Source organism: Cervus elaphus, chromosome 24, assembly GCF_910594005.1.
Source record: "Cervus elaphus chromosome 24, mCerEla1.1, whole genome shotgun sequence".
Classification (NCBI taxonomy): Eukaryota; Metazoa; Chordata; class Mammalia; order Artiodactyla; family Cervidae; genus Cervus; species Cervus elaphus.
The window spans coordinates 36,223,876-36,247,398 of record NC_057838.1 but is presented as its reverse complement, the minus strand read 5'-3'; positions in this window follow the sequence as shown (position 1 = coordinate 36,247,398).

Here is a 23,523-nt window from a genome sequence, read left to right as displayed (position 1 = left end):
GCAGGGGTCCGATCTCCACATCAGAGCAATTGTCTGAGTCAGAGGAGAAACATTAAAGTCTGAGAGTGAAGCAGCTGATCTGTGGCAGCCTAAATACAGTGAGAATCAGACATTCCTTGCTGCAGCCATACATGCCCCGGACAGGGATGCAGGTCACCTGGAAGGCGCAGCAGCTGGGAGCTGGAGTTTAGGGATTGTGTGGTAATCCCAGGGCGAGGGCTGCTGTTGACTGTGACCCGAGCAGCTACACCACTTCCACACCTGGCCCTCACAGGGGCAAAACCAAGTCCTCCAGGGCCAATTCAAGAGCAAACCCCAGTGGACAACCGACTTGTAGAGGTGGAATTAAAACCACAATTGAAATCCAGGGGCAGTGTGGCTAGGGAAGAAGACCCAAAACCTTTCCACCAGCCGTACAAGCTGCAGATTAAATCCACATGATCAACTAGGCAGACTCTGTGTCTATGGAATATATAAAAGTCATCGAGAGCTCCCACAAAAGAAAACACACTAGCTCTGATAGCTGTGGACATTGGAGGCAAGAACACGCAGGAGTAGGACCAGATTGGAATCTGAGCTGCCCCCACAGCAGGTCCAGAGACCAGCACAGTGTTGGAGGGCATCTAGGGAGTGAGGTGGACTGTGGCTCCCAGCGAGGGAAAGGACTCTGACAGCAGTGACTCAACAAAGACATTTATTATTCTTATGTTTTGACTTTTTCTGGAGATTCTTTTGAATTTTTGTTTCTTTTTTTGCCCTTTTCCCCCCTCTGTTGTAGTTGTCAATTTTTTTGGCACTATGAAATCTATTAAGCTTTTGAGTTTTTTTTTTTTCTCTAAGTCACATTTTTGTTGTTATAAACCTCTGCCTTTATGTTGGGCTTTTGCAGTTCTGTGGGGTTTTCCTTTTTTTCTTTTCTTTTTTAATTTTAATTTTTAATTTTTTGAATGTATTTTTTTCTATGTTTATTCCTTTGTTTGCTTTTCATACTGTTCTTTTCCCCTTGAAGTTAATCTTTAATGTATATAAATCTTCTTTATCTACCCCTATTTAACTTTGCATATCTATTCTTTCTTTCCTTTACTCCTAACTTACCAGTTAGTTTTATTTTTATTGTTTTATTTCCCAATTAGCACCCTGTTTAGTTTTGCTTTCCAGTTTGTGCTTTAGTTAGTTTTGATCTAGAAGATATAATTTTTGGTTTCCTTCGTTTGCCAGGTCAATCTCTGCACTTTATTTTTGTTGGACTGTTTTGGTTTTGCTTATGGATGTATATGTATATGTGTATATTCACTCACAATTTTATTGTTGTTATAAACCTATGCCTCTATGTTGGGCTTTTGCAGTTCTGTGGAGTTTTCCTTTTTTTTTTCTTTCTTCTGTTTTTCTTTTCTCTTTTTTATAATTTTAATTTTTAATTTCTTTAAATCTATTATGTTTTTTCTACATTTATTCCTTTGTTTGCCTTTCCTACTGTTCTTTTCCCCTTGCAATTAATCTTTAATGTATATAAATCTCCTTCATCTATCTCTATTTATCTTTGCATATCTATTCTGTCTTTATCTCCTTCTTTCCTTTCCTCTCAACATTTTGTTAGTTCTATTTTCATTGCTTTATTCCCCACTTTGCACCTTGCTTTAGTTTTGTTTTACAGTTTCTGCTTTAGTTAGTTTTGTTCTTAACTGGTAAATATAATTTTTGGTTTCTTGAGTTCACTGGGGCAATCTACCATACTTTTTTTTTTTTTTAGACTGTTTTGACTTTGCTCATGGGTGTATATGCATATGTGTATATTCCATTATTTTAATTATTATTTGCCTGATTTTTTAACTGCCATTTTTCTGGGGATCATCTTTGGTTTCTTGTTTTGGGATATTTGTTTTAATCTCACTTAACGCCATAACAAACCACTTGTGGAATCTTCATTCTTGACAAGAGATCAAATCCTGAGCCTTTGGAGTGAGAGCACTGACTCCAAGACCCTGGGCTACCAGAGAACTAACCCTAGGCACTGTCAAATAGTGAGAACTCACACAAAGGAAACCACTTGAATACAAGACCTGGCATCACCCAACCACCAGTAGCACCCTATGCAAAATGCCTCATCTAAACAACAAACAGAACAAAAATACAAACCCAGTTGTCAGCAGATAATATTACCACCTCAGTCAGCCTTGCCCATCAGAGGAAAAACAAACAAACAAAAACTCAGCACAAATCTCACCCTATACAAAGCTTGCAGGAACTACTCAACCAACCTTTAGAGGGCAGAAACAAAATGGAGGAAAGAATTCAACCTTGAAGCCTGGGAAAAAGAGACCTCAAACACATAAGTTAAAAAAAATAGTAATAAAAAGGCAGAGAAATACTACACAAATGAAGGAACAAACTAGAAACACAGAAATCCAAACGAATGAAGAGGAAACGGGCAGACTTCCTGGAAAAGGATTCAGAATAATGATAGTAAAGGTGATCAAAAGCCTTGAAGACAAAGTGGAGAAAACGCAAGAACCAATTAACAAAGACCTAGAACTAAAGAATAAACATAGAGATACAAAGAACACAATTACTGAAAATAAAAATACTCTAGAAGGGATCAATAGCACAATATCTGAAGCAGAAGAACAAATCAGTGAGCTGGAAGATAAAATGATGGAAGTAACTTCTAAAGAGCAGAATAAAGTAAAAAGAATGAAAAGAACTGAGGGTAGTCTCAGAGACCTCTGGGACACTCAGATGCACCAACATTCAAATTATAGGGGTCCCAGAAGAAGAGAAAAAAAAAAGGGTATGAGAAAATTTTTGAAGAGATTATAGTTGAAAATTCCCGCAACATGGGAAAGGAAATAGTCAAGTCTAAGAGGCACAAAGAGTCCCATACAGGGTAAACCCAAGGAGAAACATGCCAAGACACATACTAATCAAACTAACACAGACTAAACACAAAGAAAGAATATTAAAAGCAGCAAGGGAGAAACAACCAGTAACACACAAGGGAAACCCCATACGCTTGACAGTTGACCTTTCAGCAGAAACTCTGCAGTCCTGAAGGAAATGGCAAGATATATTTAAAGTACTGAATGGGAAAAATCTACAACCAAGATTACTATACCTGGCAAGGAACTCATTCAAAATTGATGGAGAAATAAAAAGCTTTTCAGACAAGCAAAAGTAAGAGAATTCAGTATCACCAAACCAGCCTTACAACAAATGTTAAAGGGACTTACATAGTCAAGAAATATAAGAGAAGAAAAAGGTCTACAAAATCAACCCCAAACAATTAATAATTAATAAAATGGCAATAGGAACATATTTATCAATAATTACTTTAAATGTAAATAGATTAAATGCTCCAACCAAAAGACACGGACTGCTGAATGGATAGAAAAACAAGACCCATATATATGCTGTCTACAAGAAACTCACTTCGGATCTAAAGACACAAATAGACTGCAGGTAAGAGGATGGAAAAATATATTCCATGCAAATGGGAAGCAAAAGAGAGTTGGAATAGCAATCCTCATATCAGGCAAAGTAGACCTTAAAATAAAAATTACAAGAGATAAGGAAGGATACTACATAATGATCAAGGGATCAATCCAAGAGGAAGGCATACCAATTCTAAATATCTATGCACCCAACGTAAGAGCACCTCAATGCGTAAGACAAACACTAACAGACATAAAAGGAGAAATTGACAGTAACACAATAATAGTAGGAGACTTTAACACCCTACTCATACCAATGGACAGATCATCAAAACAGAAAATTAGTAAGGAAACCCAAGCCTTAAATGATACATTAGATGAGATGAATCTCAGTGATGTCTTCAGGACATTCCATCCAAATGCAGAAGAATACACCTTCTGCTGAAGTACATATGGAACATTCTCCAGGATAGACCACATCATGGGTCATGAATCAAATTTAAATTTAATTTTATTTGTTAAATTTATCTCAGCAATTTAAAAAAAAATTGAAATTGTATCAAGCATCTTCTCCTACCACAATGCCATGAGACTAGATATTGATTACAAGAAAATAAAAACTGCAAGAAACACAAACACATGGAGATTAAACAACACATTTCTAAATTACCAACATGTTACTGAAGAAATCAAAAGGGAAATCAAAAAAATTCTAGAAACAAATCATAATGAAAGCACAACTCAAAACCTATAGGATGCAGCAAAAGCACTTCTAAGAGGGAAGTTTATAACAACACAATCTTACCTTAAGAAACAGGAAAAACATCAAATAGACAACCTAACTTTACACCTAAAACAACTGGAAAAAGAAGAACAGCAATAACAACAAAAAAACCCCCCCACAATTAGTAGAAGGAAAGAAATCATAAGGATCCGAGCAGAAATAAATGAAAAAGAAATGAAAGAAACAATAGGAAAGATCAATAAAACTAAAAGGTGATACTTTGAGAAGATAAACAAAATTGACAAACCCTTAGCCAGACTCATGAAGAAAAAAAAGAAGAATCACATCAACAAAATTAGAAATGAAAAAGGAGAGGTTACAACAGACAATGCAGAAATACAAAGGATTATAGGAGACTATTATGGACAATGATATGGCAATAAAATGGATAAACTGGAGGAAATGGACAGATTCTTAGAAAAGTTCAGTATTCCAAGACTGAACCAGGAAGAAATAGAAATTATGAACAACCCAATTACAAACACTGATATTGAAGCTGTGATAAAAAAATCTCCCAAAAAACAAAAGCCTGGGACCAGATGGCTTCACAGAGAATTCTATCAAGCATTTAGAGACGAGCTAGTGCCTATCCTTCTAAAACTCTTTTTAAAAATTGCAGAGGAAGAAATACTTCCAAAGACCTTTCTATGAGGCCACCATCACCCTGATACCAAAATCAGACAAAGACAACACACAAAAAGAAAACTACAGCTCAATAGCAAAATAGATGGATGCAAAAATCCTCAACAAAATTTTAGCAAACAGGATTCAGCAACACATCAAAAAGCTGATAGACCATGATCAAGTTAGGTTTATTCCAGGAATACAAGGATTATTCAATATATGTAAATCAATCAATGTGATACACCATATTAACAAATTGAAAGATAAAATGCAAATGATCATATCAATAGATGCAGAAAAAGCCTTTGACAAAATTCAGCACCCATTTATCATTAAAACTCTTCAACAAATGGGCATAGAAGGAACCTACCTCAACATAGTAAAGGCCATATATGATAAAAGAAAGTGAAAGTGAAGTCGCTCAGTCGTGTCTGACTCTTTGCGACCCCATGGACTGTAGCCTACCTGGCTTCTCCATCCATGGGATTTTCCAGGCAAGAATACTGGAATAGGTTGCCATTTCCTTCTCCAGGAGATCTTCCTGACCAAGGGACTGAACCCAGGTCTCCTGCATTGTAGGCAGATGCTTTACTGTCTGAGCCACAAGGGAAGTCCAAAAAATGAGGTGAACGTGATAACCACTACACTGATAAGCCTACAACAAACATTATTCTCAGTGGCAAAAAACTGAAAGCATTCCCCCTAAGATTAGGACAAGACAATGGTGTCCACTTTCACCTCTATTATTCAACATAGTTTTAGAAGTCCTAGTGACAGCAATCAGAGAAGAAAAAGAAATAAAAGGAATGCAGACTGGAAAAGAAGAAGTAAACCTCTCCCTGTTTGCAGATGATATGATACTGTACATAGAAAACCATAAAGATAGTATCATAAAATTACTAGAGCTAATCAGTGAATTTAGCAAATTTGCAGGATACAAAATCAATACACAGAAATCACTTGCATTTCTATATACTAACAATGAAAAATAAAAAAGATAAATTAAGGAATCATTCCCAGTCACCATGGCAACAAAAAGAATTAAAACCTAGGAATAAACTTACCTAAGGGGACAAAAGAACTGTACACAGAAAATTATAAGACACTAATGAAAGAAATCAAAGATTACATAAACAGATGGGGAGATATTCCATGTTCCTTGGTGGGAAGATCAATATTGTGAAAATGACTATACTACCAAATGCAATCTACAGATTCAACGCGATCCCTATCAAATGACCAATGGCATTTTTCACAGAACTAGAACAAAAAATTTCACAATTTGTATGGAAATATAAAAAACTCCAAATAGCCAAAGCAGTCTTGAGAAAGAAGACTAGAACTGGAGGAATCAACCTTCCTGACTTCAGATTATACTACAAAGCTACAGTTATCAAGAGAGTGTGGTACTGGTACAGAAACAGGAATACAGACCAATGGAACAAGATAGAAAGCCCAGAAATAAACCCATGCACCTATGGGTACCTTATTTTTGAAAAAGGAGGCAAGACTATACAATGGGGCAAGACAGCCTCTTCAATAAATAGTGCTGGAAAACTGAAGAGCTACATGTAAAAGAATTAAATTAGAATACTTCCTAACACCATGCATAGAGATAAACTCAAAATGGATTAAAGACCTAAATGTAAGACCAGAAACTATAAAACTCTTAGAGGAAATCACAGGCAGAACACTCACCGACATAAATCAAAGCAAGATCTTCTAGATCCACCTCCTAGAGTGACGGAAATAAAAACAAAGGTAAACAAGTGGGACCTGATTAAAATTAAAAGTTTTTAAACAGCAAAGGAAACTATAAGCAAGGTGAAAAGACAACCCTCAAAATAGGAGAAAATAATAGCAAATTAAACAACTGACAAAAGATTAATTTCCAAAATATACAAGGAGCTCATACAACTCAATTCCAGAAAAACAAACAACCCAATCAAAAAGTGGGAAAAAGACCTAAACAGACATTTCTCCAAAAGAAGAAACATCACTCATTATTAGAGAAGCAAATAAAAACAATTAGATATCACCTCACACCAGTCAGAATGGCCATCATCAAAAAGTCTACAATGCTGGAGAAGGGGTGGAGAAAAGGGAATGCTGTTGCACTCTTGGTGGGAATGTAAATTCATACAGCCACTATGGAAGACGGTATGGAGATTTCTTAAAAAATTGGGGATAAAACGACCATATAACCCAGCAATCCCACTCCTAGGCATATACCCTGAGGAAACCAAAGTTGAAAAAGATACATGAATCCCATTGTTAATTCAGGTATTATTTACAATAGCTGGAATATGGGAGCAACCTAGATGTCCATTGACAGATGAATGGATTTGAAAAAGTGATATATATACACAATGGAATATTACTCAGCCATAAAAAAGGAATGCATTTGAGTCAGTTCTGATGAGGTGGATGAACCTAGAACCTATATACAGAGTAAAGTGAGTCAGATAGAGAAAGACAAATACAGTATTCTAACACATATATACGGAATCTAGAAGAATGGTACTGAATAACTTATTTACAGGGCAGCAATGGAGAAACAGACATAGAGAATGGACCTGGGGAGAGGGGAGGAGAGGGTGAGATGTATGGAAAGAGTAACATAGAAAGTTACATTACTGTAGGTAAAATAGATAGCCATGGCTCAGGAAACTCAAACAGGGGCTCTGTATCAGCCTAGAGGGGTGGGATGGGGAGGGAGATGGGAGGGAGGTTCAAAAGGGAGGGGATATACGTATACCTGTGGCTGATTCATGTTGAGGTTTGACAGAAAATAACAAAATTCTGTAAAGCAACTATCCTTCAATTAAAAAAAAGAAAAAGAAAAAAATTTTTTAAAAGCCTTAATCTGCTGTAGCAAGTGTGATGAAATTCTGTAGTTCCCAGGACACTGGCAAAGATACACTGTTTCAGGGGAAAGGGACAGAAGCAAAAGCCAACTGCACATGAGGGATGTAGAAATCCCTCTGACACACAGAGGGTTGTACTGAGAGAAAGTGAAGACTTGAAACTGCTGGAGGACGCTAGGAAACTCTACTCTGCCCCAGAAAACCACGTATATAAGGCTGAGTTTGACTCCCGCAGCAGTGCTGAGATGGAACACTGAGAAAAGCCCCAGCTTTAGACCTGGGCTCACACAGCCTGCCTAATAAACGACTATTTAATGCTGATGGGATTTCATGTTCTTTATTCCATGGAAAGAACTTTGTTAGATATTTTCAAGAAAATTTGAAGTGTTAACATAGTCTGAGTTTCACAGATCTGGAAACTGCTTTTTTTTTTTTTTTTTTGCTAAGCTGAAACTTTTTTTCTGTTTATGTAAGACATTTTGAACAAGTTTTAATAAGGCATTTAAACATCTCTTCCCTTTTCTGAAATACATATCTCTTTAATAATTAGGAAGAAACCATTACTTTTTTTAAACTGTGATTTCAAGCTGGGAGCTAGATAATCACATTAAACAAATGTATTTTTTCTTGAAGATTTCTAGGTAAATGACCCTTCTTAGAATCTAATCTCAAAGTTTCTTTGCGTTCTTTGAGTGAAAAAACTTTATGGACTTCCAATTCAAAGTTTTGCCACACAATTAAAAAGCTTGCAAATGTATTTGTGGTTTATGCTGAAAAACCTGCAAAGTAAAATTTTCCTTTAATAAGAAATATGCTCCAGTCTTTTTTAGAAGCATTTAGAAATCTTGACCATGAAATGCTTAAATAAACTGTGTGTGTATTTTTTGTATAAAAAATGTCAATAAGATATGTGTTTTACATGACAGTTAACATTGGGTGATTTATATCATCACCAAATTCTAGTTTATCTAAATGATTTTCCTAAAGTAATCTCTAACTTTGTGTATACTGAAAAGTGGGCAGCAGCATAGTAAAATGGAGATCTCTTCTTGGTTGGAACTTACCTGTCCTATCGTCCTCTTATGAGTCTGTCACTAACTAACTGGGTGACTATGTTTGTCTCAGCTTTTCCTCTGTGTGTTGAGGTATATTATCTCTTTGGTTTCTTTCATACCTAAAATTCATTATGACTGCAAGAATTCTTTTATTTCTGACTATTCAACTGCCCTACATTTAACCCTTCTAGGGAAAGTGGCAACTCTAAAAGAAGAAACTCTCACACTTACATTTGCATGACAATTTGCTTGGAAATAATTATGTTTTAAATGATTCCTGGCTCCACTCCCATAACTACAATTGGATAAATATTCAGTAGATCCCAGGTATATGAATTTTTGGCCATCATATCAGGTCATTCTGATTTAGTACTCACAGATACAAGAGCATTAAGCTGAGAGTGCCTATTCCTAGTAAGCTTTAACTACTTTCTAGACAATAGAAATCTACAGCTTGTATTATGTCAGTAAACATGGAAATAATTGGGTTGATTCAGAACATATTAATGAAGTCTACTGGATCAGGGTTTTTAAATATTTGATTTAATTAGTTAATTTCTTTTTGGCTATGCTGGGTTTTTCTTGCTGCACACAGAATTTCTCTACTTGGGGTGAGTGGGGGCTACTCTTTCACTGTGGTGCTCATGCTTTAATTGGGGTGGCTTTTCTTGTTGCAGAGCATGGGCTCTTCAGGCACACAGGCTTCAGTAGTTGCGGAGTACGGGCTCAGCAGTTGTGGCCTGTGGACTTAGTTGCCGCTCGGTAAGTAGGGTCTACCCAGACCAGGGATCAAACCCGTGTCCCCTGCGTGGCAGCCAGATTCTCAGCCACTGGACCACTAGGGAAATTCCTGAATAAGACTTTTAATGTCATTAAAATATTGAATGAAATAATGAGAGAAGAGAGGAGTCAAGAATAAAGGTTCTGTTTTTGTCTTGAGCAGTTCAGTGGACAGTAAAGTCTTTTACTCTAAGGGCAACAAGGGACATGAGTTAGGGAAACAGTCAAGACAACCGGTAAGAGTTGGACATTCATGCCTATGGAACATCCACTTGAATTTCTTCAGAAGACAAATGTACATATAGGCTCAGTTCTCAGGAGAAATATTTAGATTAAATACAGAGATTTGATATTTGTCTCAATGACAGTGGTAATTCAAGTCCTGAGAAAGAGCAGAAATATTCAAGAAAAAAATAATTAAATTATTAGAGTTCTTTATGAAAGACTTAGAAAATCATCAATATGCTTACAGTAACAGATATTCATGTTTAATGTGCATGAAAATCCTTTGGGTGCTTTTGCAGGGTCCAACGTCCTAACAAAAAGAGATTAATATTTTGTCAAACTGGGATGAATCCAGGAGTATGGTTTTAACAAGCACCTCCACATGATTCTAATACAGAGATTCTTAACCACATTTAGAAAGACACTGAATTCGAAGCTCGAGGCTTCCCAGGTGGTACAGTGGTAAAGAATCCACAGAAGATTCCCTGGAGCAGGGCACGGCAACCCACTCCAGTATTCTTGCCTGGAAAATCCCATGACAGAGGAGCCTGATGGGCTACAGTCCATGGGGTCTCAAAGAATAGGACAGAACTGAGTGCATGTGCGTACACACATACAAACAGAGAGTCTCAAGAAGCAGATGTTTTACATTATACAGGTAGAAAAATCAATAGATATGTTTGGATATATAAGTATATATTTATAGAAATGTCACTTGATCCAAAACAATTACTCTTAGATATTATATACTGAATCCAAGTAATTATTCACTGCTTATAAACTCTAGTAACTTTTTCAACCTCTTGACTGATAACAGAGAGAGGATTCTATTCGCACTGTTTGCGTGTGTGTCAGTGCTTCCCATTGCTTCATTGGGTGCTTAGCCCATAATAAATGTTTAATAAATGTTAGCTGAATTGTATGAATAAAGTTCTTGGCAGATGTTGCTTTTTTCTTTTTGTTTTTTTTTTTTTAATAAATACCTGTAATTGCAAAGTAATTGAGCATTACTGAATTGGAAAGCCTAGTCTGTAAACATGTCACTTTCTCTCAATCTTTCATTTATTAGATGCAGGAACATTGTTAAGTCTCTAATCAGTAAAAGGATAATAATAGAAATGACTGGAACGTCTGCTTTTGGTAAGAGCAAACTAGGTAATTCAGACCACCTTTCCAACTGATGATAAATTGAATGAAGTCTTTTAAAATATCTGTTTGCAGGAATCAGAGCGCTAACAAGACAGTGAAGATCTTTAAGCAGGAAGAAAGCTGCTGAAATAAGCATCCTATAGGAAGCAGGAAAGCTATTGAGGTGAGTTATTGAGGTTAGGGGAACTACTGATCCTCAAGGGCCATTCTTGACCTGAGCAGGGAATAAAAGACACGGAAAATGACAGACATATTTAACAACCTAAGGGAATGAGTGGTGAAATTCGGAATGTCAATCTACTCAAGCATTCTAACCTAGAGCATTGCATGGACAGAGAAGCCTGGTGGACCATAGTTCATGGAGTTGCAAAGAATTGGATACCACTGAGCAACTACACTTTAAGGGGATAAAAGGAGTCTAGTCTCATAAAACAACAACAAACAGATTGTTGTTGCTGTTCAGTCACTCAGTCGTGTCCGACTCTGCGACCCTGTGAACTGCAGCACGCCAGGCCCCCTGTCCATCACCAACTCCCGGAGCCTACTCAAACTCATGTCCGTCGAGTCAGTGATGCCATCCAACCATCTCATCCTCTGTCGTCTGCTTCTCCTCCTGCCTTCAATCTTTCCCAGCATCAGTGTCTTTTCCAATGAGTCAGTTCTTTGCATCGGGTGGCCAAAGTATTGGAGCTTCAACTTCAGCATCAGTCCTTCCAATGAATATTCAGTGTTGATTTCCTTTACGATTAACTGGTTTGATCTCCTTTCAGTCCAAAAGATTCTCAAGACTATTCTCCAACACCACAGTTCAAAAGCATCAATTTTTCAATGCTCAGCCTTCCTTATGGTCCAACTCTCACATCCATATATAACTACTAGAAAAACCATAGCTTTAACTACACAGACTTTTATTTAGCAAAGTTATGTCTCTGCTTTTTAATATGCTCTCTAGGTTTGTCTTAAGTTTTCTTCCAAGGAGTAAGCGTCTTTTAATTTCATGGCTGCAGTCACCATCTGCAGTGATTTTGGAGCCCAAACAATAGTCTGTCACTGTTTCCATTATTTCCCCATCTATTTGCCATGAAGTAATGGGACTGGATGCCATGGTCTTTATTTTCTGAATATTGAGTTTTAAGTCAGCTTTTTCAGTCTCCTCTTTCACTTTCATCAAGAGACTCTTTACTTCTCTTTGACTTCTGCCATAAGGGTGGTGTCATCTGCACACCTGAGGTTATTGGTATTTCTCCCGGCAATCTTGATTCCGGCTTGTGCTTCATCTGGCCCACATGAAACAAACAGGTACCTTGGTAAATCATTCATGTAGTTTAGTATCATGAAGGCAGACCCTTTAGGAATAGTGCTGACCTTAAATTCCTTAAATCCCTTTAGTAAAATTAAGTTAAAATTATATTGCCATTGACTGTAGCCTCCTGCCAGAATTAAGCATAAACACCTCCCAGAATCAAGCATGAACACTCTCTGGAAAAGATCCTGTCATCCTAGGCCTCAAATCATTTTGAAAGTTTTTCCTATAAAATGTCTCATACTTAATCAAAAATAACCAGGAACATAAGGAAATAAGACTATGTGAATGAAAAGCAATAAAGTTTACCATAGAAATAGAAACCAATTCATAAGAATCTGGATAAGGGAGCTATCTGAACCAGACTTTAAAACAATTAAAAGTTACTACATTCAAGAAAGACAAGATTGAGAACTTGGTTAGGGTGTGAATAGAGTGGAAAACATAATCATTGGAGTTACAAAACTCCTTGTGTGAGTATGAGAGACTAGATGTATTTGAAGAGAAAAATAGTAAACTAAAATATGGATCAGAAGGAAATGTCCAGTCTCAGTCTGAATAAAAAGAGCCACAATTACAAAAAAAAAAAAAAGAAAGAAAAAGTTACTACATGTAAGCTAAATGGAAAAATAATTCCATTTAAAAGACAATGATTATCAAATTGGAATTTAAAAAAAACTAAAATAAAGCTGAGATACAGACTAATTCCAAGGTATATACCTTAACTATAATAATGCACAATGTTCATTAGCTGCCAGGAGAATGGCTCTTTAAGGAGGAGGAACGATTGGTCATTAGAACGGGGCTATCAGAGCTTTAGGGCTGCTGGCAATGCTCCACTTCCTAATACGCTTACTGATCAATAATTACTTTAAATGTAAATAAATTAAAATCTCTAACCAAAGTATAGGTGACTGAATAGATAAAATAAGACCAACTATACGCCTCCTATAAAAGATTCATTTCAGATTGAGGATACACATGGGCTCAAATTGAAGGGATGGAAAAAGATACACTGTGAAAATAAAACAAAAGGAAAACACAAGTAGTTATACTAATATCAAACAACATAGACCTCAGGTCAAAAACTGTAACAAAAGAAAAATTTGGTCATTATATAATGATAAATGTATCATTCATCAGGAAGCTATAACAACTCTAAACATATATGAACCCAATATCAGAGCACCTAAATATGTTAGGCAAATACTAACATATCTGAATGGAGAAATTTCAAAAATAAACATAATAATATAATGATAGTGGACAAAGGAACAAAATAAACATTTTTCAAAGAAGACATACAAATAGCTAACAGATGATGCACAAGAACGTGCTCAACATCAAAAATCATCAGAGAAAGGCAGATGACGACCATGATGAGATAGCACCTCACACCTGTTACAGTGGCTATTATTACAGTGTTACAATGGCTATTATTAAAATAACAAGAGCTATAAAATGCCAGTGAGGATGTGGAGAAAGCAAATAGTTATTATCATTGAGGGAAATGTAAGTTATAATATAAAGTGTAAGCAGAATATTATGGACTCTCATATATATCATAATGACTAAACAATAATATTATATTGTCTATTTGAAAGTTGCTCAAGGAGTGCATCTTAAATGTTCTTAGATAACAGTAACAGAAAAGATAACAATGTAAGATGAAGGATTGGTTAATTAGCTTTATTGTGGTAGACTATTCACAATTTGTACATCAAATCATCACATTGTATGCTTTAAACTTACACAATGTTATAGGTCATCTTTATCTCAATAAAGTTGGAGAAAAGAAAGGTAAGGAAAAAGTAATACATCTAATTTTACAAAAAGATAAAATATGTATGTATGTCTAAATTTTAAAAGCAAACAAAAATATTTGCAAAGATAAAATATTATTATCATAAATATACTGAAAACTGACAAATTTCTAGGGTAAACATAAACATTCAAATAAGTAAATGAACAAAGAACACAAGCATTTTGTTAGATGCATACAGCAAATAAACATATGTAAGTATTGAACCTCATCAGTAAAAAAGAGAAGAAAAATGTGAAATATTTTATTTCCCCACATTAGATAAGATATAAATAAAATTATATTACTCAGCAAGTATGCAAAAACTGGGCTTCCCTGGTAGCTCAGATGGTAAAGAATCCACCTGCAATGCGGGAGACCTGGATTAGATCCCTGGGTTGGGAAGATCCCCTGGAGGAGGGCATGGCAACCCACTCCAGTATTCTTGCCTGGAGGATCCCCAGAGACAGGGAGCCTGGTGGGCTACAGTCCATGGGTTGAAAAGAGTCAGATGTGACTGAGTGACTAAGCATAGCACAGCACATGCAAGAAACTGGGAAAATATCCTACTGATGAAAGAGTAAGTTGACAGAAATTTGGCAAAAGGAATAAGCATATTAAAAATGTGCTCAGATTTAAACAAACTTTTGTCATTGGAGTATAGTTGATTTACGATGCCTTGTTAGTTTCAGGTACACAGCAAGTAAAAATGTGCACAAATTTTCTGTTGCATTCGTTTATGTAAAAATGTTAGTGATGTGATGTATGGTTGACGCCCCTCTGTGTGAAGTGCGTGTGTTGCTTTTCCCTACCCTCTTGCTGTGGTTTGTTAATATTTGTATTTCTCTAATCAGGAATGCATTTTCCAGAGGTGAGTAGTTAGCATCTGAAAGCCTCTTATCAGAAAACCACAAGGGATCCAATTAACTTTATTTAAGATCAGTGATAAAGCTTTGTTAATTGACATAATTGAAGGTAGCAATGATTATTCACTAGTGAAATGAGTGGTGCCTAAGATAAGAGTTTTAGTAGAAATACTAGTTTTGCTTTTGCAGAACATAGAAATCTAGTGAGCCCAATAGCCTATATTCTTAGGAATGGTGCCTTGGGCTCAAGATTGTAATAATTTCTGTGTTGATCACTTTCCAGAGGATTTTGCTGCCAAACTGCAATTAAAATGTTAGCCGAATCCTACCCTTACTATATTGCTGCAATTGCCTCAAGTGAATCTTTCATTCCAATGGCTATCACACAGCCTGTAGAATAGAGAGCTGATACTTTGTTGAGCTTACAATTTGAGTGATGCTATTTTTATGCCTGCCTGCTATGTTTTTACATACGCAGAATTTAACCTTGAATCTTCTTTTCTTATATTTTGTTATATTACTTCAAAGGTGTTGAGAATAAGACAGAGATCTCACCTACCTTCACTTCTTGGAGGTAATGGTTGTCTATCCAAAAGAATCTAATAATAATGAACAAAACCACAACTCTTTATTCTAAAGAAATAATTGAGCATATGTAAAGTTTAACTTCAATATGTTTATTGAAAAGTTTATCATGGGAGAACATACACAATTTAAATGTTCAACATTTTATTGAAAATTTATTAATTTGTAGTATATTCTAAAATGGAGTATTTGTTGTTGTCTATTTATTCAGTTGTGTCCAACTCTTTGTGAGCCCATCAACTGTAGCCCACCAGGCTCCTCTGTCCATGGAATTTTCCAGGCAAGAATACTGGAGTGGGTTGCCATTTCTAAGTCCAGGGGATCTTCCCAATCCAGGGATCTAACCCACGTCTCCTGCACTATAGGCAGATTCTTCACCATTGAAGATCTGGGAGCCCCCTAAAATGGAGCATTAAACAGCTTTTTAAAAATAAGGCATTGGGAAATTTAATGATATTTAATGATAGGAAAAAAATTCAGGGCACATTGTAAGTAAATAAAATTATATTATAACAATATTTACAGTGTGAACATGTTCTAGAAAATCTATAATTATTCTTATGTGAGTATGTAGTGGGCTCCTAGGTGACACAGTGATAAAAAGCTACCTGCCAATGCAGGAGATGCAAGAGACACATAGTAGTGATTGTTTAGAAAACTGAAAGACGTTTAATTTGATGAACTCTCTAATTTTTAAAAATTTATTTACTTATTTATTTTTGGCTGTGCGGGTCTATGTTGCTGTGAACGGGCTTTCTCTAGTTCCTAGAGCAGGGGCTACTCTCTAGTTGCGGTGCCTGGGCTTCTCGTTGCAGTGGCATCCTTGTGACAAAGCATCAGCTCTAGGGCACACAGGCTTTAATAGTTGTGGTGAGTGGGCTCAGTAGATGCAACATGTGCGGGCTTAGTTGCCCCATGGCATGTGGAATCTTCCCTGACCAAGGATCGAACCCATGCCCCCTGTATTAGCAGGCAGATTCTTAGCCCCTGAACCACCAGGGAAATCCCAAAGAACTCTCTAAAATTTTTGTAACTCATTTGTCACCAAATACCAGCGTTTGCAAAAGAGTAGTCCATGAACCATATGCATCAGACTCAATTGATTTATTGTAAAATGCACATATCAAGTTCCACTCCAAACTTATCAAATCAGAATATCTTGGGGGTGTTCAGTTCAGTCCAGTCATTCAGTCATGTCTGACTCTTTGCGACCCCATGGACTGCAGCACGACAGGCCTCCCTGTCCATCACCAACTCCAGGAGCTTGCTCATACTCATGTCTATTAAGTTGGTCATGCCATCCAACCATCTCATCCTCTGTTGTCTGCTTCTCCTCCTGCCTTCAATCTTTCCCAGCATCAGGGTCTTTTCCAATGAGTCAGTTCTTCGCATCAGGTGGCCAAAGTATTGGAGCTTCAACTTCAGCATCAGTCCTTCCAATGAATATTCAGTGTTGATTTCCTTGACGATTAACTGGTTTGATCTCCTTTCAGTCCAAAAGATTCTCAAGAGTCTTCTCCAGCACCAGAGTTCAAAAGCATCAATTCTTCGGTGCTCAACTTTCTTTATGGTCCAACTCTTACAACCATACATCTTTGCATGCTAAGTCACTTCAGTTGTGTCTGACTCTGTGCGACCCCATGGACAGCAACCCACCAACGCTCCTCTGTCCATGGGATTCTCTAGGCAAGAATACTGGAGTGGGTTGCCATTTCCTTCTCCCACAACCATACACGACTACTGGAAAAACCGTATCTTTGACTAGATGGACCTTGTCAGCAAAGTAATGTCTCTGCTTTTTAACATGCTGTCTAGGATTGTCATAGCTTTTCTTCCAAGGAGCAAACATCTTTTAATTTAATGGCTGCAGTTACCATCTGCAGTGATTTTGGAGTCCAAAAAAATAAAGTCTCTCACTGTTTCCATTGTTTCCCCATCTATTTGCCATGAAATGATGGGACTGGATGCCAAAGTCTTAGTTTTCAGAATGTTTAGTTTCAAGTCAGCTTTTTCACTCTGCTCTTTCACTTTCATCAAGAGGTTCTTCAGTTCCTCTTTGCTTTCTGCTGTAAGTGTGGTGTCATCTGCATATCTGAGGTTATTGATATTTCTCTCGGCAATCTTGATTCCAGCGTGTGCTTCATCCAGCCTGGCATTTCTCTTGATGTACTCTGCATATAAGTTAAATAAGCAGGGTGACAATATACAGCCTTGACGTACTGTATTTGCCGTCTAGTGCTGTGTAACAAATTACATCAAAGCATAGGGGCTTAAGTGAACAAATAGCTAATAATGTTGTCATTGGTCTTGAATCTAGGTATCTTAGTGGGGACACTGCTGGCTGAAGGTCTCCCACGAAATCACAGCCATGTGGTTGGCCAGTGGCTTAGTCATTTCATGATTTTACTAGAACTGAAGAATCTGCTTTCAAAATCACTCACACAGCTGTTGGCAAGCGTAAATAGATCTGCTTCTAATGAATATTGTCATGCCTTGGTTATCTGCCATGAGAGCCTTTCCATAGACTAACTGAGACCTGTCACATCTGGCAATCTGAAAGAGAGGGAAGGAGAGCAGTCAAGATAGAAGCCACAGTCTTTGTGTAAACTAATCTTGAAAGTGACATCCATCATTTCAGTGAATCGATAAGTCTAGCCAGCAGTTAAAAGGAAAGGAATTAAATAAGGCTGTGTATAGTACAGAGCATGGATCATTGGGAATCACCTTATAAAATTTCTTAAATGAGCTGAGACTTCAAATATGAACTTGTAGCAATATTATTAAAGGATTCATATAGAAAGTGGAGTAGTAACCCCTGGACCAACAGGGAAACCCCATATATACCCAATATCCCTTTCATAGAACAGAAAATTGATCATTAGAATCTGATCTATTCATTTCAACCCATGGATTGGTTTCCTCTGCATCCAGCCATCTGCAGAGATAATTGTCAGTCTTAGGTCCATTTAAAATTATGATATTCTGGAGCCGAGAACAGACCTCCATTTTTCTCAGCTCTTAAAGAAACACATCTTTCACTTCACTAATCTTCCTCTCTCTTTGCCCTTAATTTTGCCTTAGCTCTTGAAATTATCCTTCATGAATTGTCACATTGCACAACAGCAACAAAAACTCCAAAATCCACTGTAAATAAACACAGAAATGACTATGGTCCATAGTAAACAGAAAATTCCTATGTAATTGTGACATATAATTTATTTGAGGAAGTTGGCAGAAGATAGTCTTTGATAGTACAAAATATAATTTTTTCCTCTCAGTAAAGTGTTTCTAAAATGACTGCATATAAATCAAATACCTACAAATTGAATCATATACCATATGGACTAATGTGGTTAACAATATAAAGGGGATTTTTGGTACAGTCATCTTTAGTATTCACTATTCCATATTTACAAATTTGTCTACTTACTGAAATTTATTTGTAACCTCAAAGTCAATACCTGTGGTACTTCTGCAGTCGCTTGGGAACAACACACAGAGCATTGGAAAATTTGAGTTGCCCACTCTCCTCATTGAAGTCTAAAAAGGTGATGCTCTGCCTTGCTGTTTTATTTCTTTATGGTAAAGAAGTGTCCTTTTCGAAGTCTATTTGGTGCCACATTTCTGCACCTTTTTATTGGAGATCTTGACATTTAAAATGGCTCAGAGCATGGAGCTGAAGTGCTATCTTGTGTTCCTAAGGGCAAGAAGTCTGTGGTGTGCCTTCCAGAGAAAATTCATCTGTTCAACAAGCTTTGTCCAAGAATGAGCTATAGTGGTGAGGACTGTGAGTACAATGTTAACGAATCAACAGTATGCATTAAGTACAATGCCTTTAGGCAGAAGTGCACAGAAGGTTTTTTCAACTGATTGCTGAACGAAAATGTTGTCACCAGAGGCTCACAGGAACCTAACTCTTCATTTCTCGTAGGAGCAATGGTTTTAGTATTCACTAATTTGGGGTTCCCAGAGACTTTGTTGTTGTTGCTATTTAGTTGCTAAGTCATGTCTGACTCTTAGCGACCCCACAGACTGCAGTGTGCCAGGCTTCCCTGTCCTTCACTGTCTCCTGGAGTCTGCCCGAGTTCGTGGCCACTGACTTGGTGATGGCATCCAACCATCTCATCCTCTGCCACCCTGTTCTCCTTTTGCCTTCAATCTTTACCAGAGGCTTCACAGATCATAAAGACTTCCCTGGTGGTTTAGAAGGTAAAGGGTCTGCCAACAATGCAGGAGACCCAGGTTCAATCCCTGGGTTGGGAAGATCCCCTGGAGAAAGAAATGGCACCCCGCTCCAGTACTCATGCCTGGAAAATCCCATGGACAAAGGAACCTGGTAGGCTACAATTCGTGGGGTCGCAAAGAGTTGGACACCACTGAGCGACTCACTTTTGCTTTCACAGATCATAATTACTGCAAACAACAAAAACCAACTGTAAACACTTCTTCAAACCAAAGTCCTCTAAAACTTTTATTTTTTGCATTCTGTATAAAGAATCTAATGTAGTCTGGAAAAGTGTGGAGGGGAGCACAGCTGATTGATTCCTAATGGAAGTCTCACTGCCATGTTTATCAAGTAGTCTTGGCTGGGGTTTCAGGCTTCCAGCTTACTCTGACTCTGTCAATCTCTTGTCACAACCTTCATGGCAATTAACTGTGCTTTTGTCTGTTAATTATCATTATCCCACTATGTGGCCATTATTGTTCTGAAGTCCTTAGTTTGAAGCTCAAGCATCCATCAGTCACCTAAACAATTGAAGAGGAGGAAGCTGAGGAAGCCTCGTCTGAAAGTCTTCACCTGAGCTTTGTTTCATTACAGTCTATTTCAACAATGAACACAAAGCTCCTCTTGACACAATTCCTTAAAAAGCACTGCTTTATCCAATTGATCAAAGTGAATTTAAACTAGTTTTAAAACCTGGGCATAGGGTACAAGTGTTGCTTCATACTGAAAGATTTATCCGGATACCAAATACACTAAAAATAAGCAACAACTAATTATAAAAGGAAGGTATGTGTTATCTGATTGAAACATTCTTGCCACTGGATGGCCTTAGTCAAGTCATTTAGAAAAAAGAGGGTGGTGTTTAGTCTTTTTAAAGGGTCCTGGATGCAAGGTGTAAGAAGAAAATCAAATCACATCAGATGTATCTGCAATGTGTATTTCTTTTCCTGTAATACTCTTCCTTTTTTCACTTTTATTAAAGCCATTTCCACCTTACCCTCTTGATGTGCGGGGAAGAAGTGACAGGAGTAGATAAATGCCCTTTCTGGAGTTTTCAGAACTGTTGCATGCTGAGTCTAACCTGATGATGTATTCCATACATGTCTCCAAAAAGTCAAAAGCGTTTTCAGTGTCAATTTCCCTTAAGAGTTATCAGACTCTTTTCAAATTGGTTTAATGAGCGTTAAGAGGTGACCTTGTGTCCACATAGATACTCTTGTATTAAAAGACCTGGAAGTAAAATTATTTTGGGGGCTGTATAGGGGGTTAGAGCAGGTCTCTGCTTGGATGCTACCTAGGCTAAATGGGCAGGAGAAATTTTCCATTGCCTTACAATGATGATTACGTGCAAATTACATGAGCACCAGTAATTCATTCATGTGCCGATACAGAGTGGGGACCCAGCGCAGTGATATTAAACTTGCTGTTGGAAGCACTAATTGATTCTTTTGGAACATTTCCCCCCAGAGAATCCCAATGACAACTTCCCTGAGCAAGAAACTGACACCAAGCCAGTCCCGGATATGCCGGGACACACGTGTGAGGATGTTGTCATCAAAATAAACCATTCCTGTCTTCTGGCAGGGGCTAGTTCTCCCAGGAACACTCTCCAATCCTAGGAGCTTCAGTGAGAGGCTTCCTTTCTTGGCAGAGGTGGCAAGCAGTGAGCTTCATGTCTTTTCTGTGGAATGGAAAAAAGGGACTGGATTATTCGTCGCATTTTAAACTAGTGGCTGTCTTTCTTGGAAAAAAGTTGGGAGAGGTGCTGATCAAGCTTAGCATTTAATCGGTGTGACCCTGGTGGTGAAAAGAAAACAAAATGTCTTTCATCATAACATGTAACTGACATTCCATCAGCGCAACCCAAATCTGTCTCTCCTGATACATAATGTCTGTTTTCCCAACTACTTGATGAACGTTGGAGCAGATTCTAAGTTTTGATAATTTTCAGTTTCCCAGCACTTACTGGGCTTCCCAGATGGTGCTAGGTATAAAGAATTCGCCTGCCAATGCAGAAAACTCTGAGACACGGTTCCATACCTGGGTTGGGAAGATTCCCTGGAGGAGGGCATGACAATCCCCTCCAGTATTCTTGCCTGGAGAATCCCAAGGATGGAGGAGCCTGGTGGGCTACAGTGCATGGGGTCGCAAAGAGTCGGACACGACTGAAGTGACTTAGCATGCATGCACACAGCACCTACTAGAATACCTAGTGCGAAGAGTTGAAGGAAAGGATGAAAACAAAATATCTAAATTTGAAATTCAGAAACACTGTTAAGGGATTTTTGTCCAAAATCTTCATAGAACTTTGAAAATTGCTTCAATTTGTAGTCTCCTTGGGAGAATGTGACAGCTTGCTTTATTCTTTTTTTTTTTTCTTTGATATTTGGTTTTGAGTACAAAATACCTCTTTTCCTCTGAACATGTTAAAAGTATGCATACATACATAGGAATATTTCCCTGGAGAATTGCTGGCCAGGCATTTTTGTCACATATTTTTACTTGAAAACATATATATTTTTAATTGACTAGGTGCAGAAAAATAGTCAATCCAAAAATAATTACAAGTCATGTTTCTGTCAGGAACACAAAAGTCTTCAACATGAGCAGAAACCATTCATTTTAACTATTTATTTGCCATGGAATATATCTGCATTGTCAACATTTCCATTTTGCAAAAGTACCACTATTCGAGAAACACACCACAGGAGGAGGAGGGAAAAGCTGACAATTTCTTTCCAAGTTTAAGCAATCAAGAAATCTGGGGGGAAAAAACAACAAAATCTCCTTTCCTTAGCATTGATTGCAGCAGCAAGGAAAGCCACAGAATTTTAAGTGGTGAAAATTTTGACCACAACAATGCCCACTGCCATGTCTGAATCTGCCCACTTCTTGAATCAGAATTAAAAACAAAAACAAAACAAACAAACAAAAGTATGTGAACTAACCAGGCAGCTGCATATATTGGTAGGAGCTGGGTGTTTGCTTACTACAGTAGTTTAAAAATAGTTTTCCAGTTAACATCTTTTCCACATAATGGAGATGTCAGGGTAGGTTTACATGATTGTGTAAATGGTCAGAAGTTGTTTATGTAGCTCTGAACTGCTGAGCGAAGCTCAGGAAAACCGGAGTTCAGCAAAGCCCCTGGGGCTTTTTCCCTGGGAGAGGAACCCGGGCCCTCTTGGGATTGCTGGGAATGCAATCCAGATGAGTTTGGGCCGGCTGGGTTTCCTCTGCCTGTCAGACTGTCTTTGCACAGGGCTGTTGAGACGCTGGGCATTGCTGCCAATCTCTACGGTTACCCTGAGGTTTGGAGTTGGGGTGAAGAGAGCCATTTCTGCGAGAAAACAGTAGATGCATACTACAGAATGCCCATGGTAACGTCATTGTCTAAGGCACATGTTTTTGAATAACAAAGCTTTCAATGTGCCCCCACACACCGCAAATTGATCCTTGTGCCTATTTCATCGCAACCCTTTCCTCTCCAACACACACAATCCGGCTCGAAAGCCCGCTTGTGTGGGGGAGACTCCAGGTCGGTTACACTGCCGATCTGGCCAATGTCCTCCTCCTGAGGACAGGTAGGATAAACCTTCCAAAAGCCCCTTCTTCAGGCTTCATAAGTTTAATACCGCCCCCCCCCCCCACCGCACCGCACCCCCAATCCTTCTGAACTCGGCAACTGTCAGACCCAGAGCAAAAGTGTGTCCCTGGCCAGGGAGCCTTAACGAGACCCTATGTTTCCCGGAGGCCAGAGGTTTGGGTACCCGGGCAGGTCGCGCCTCCTTGAGCCCCCATACTCGGGAGAAAAAGAAGGCGGCATCGATTTGG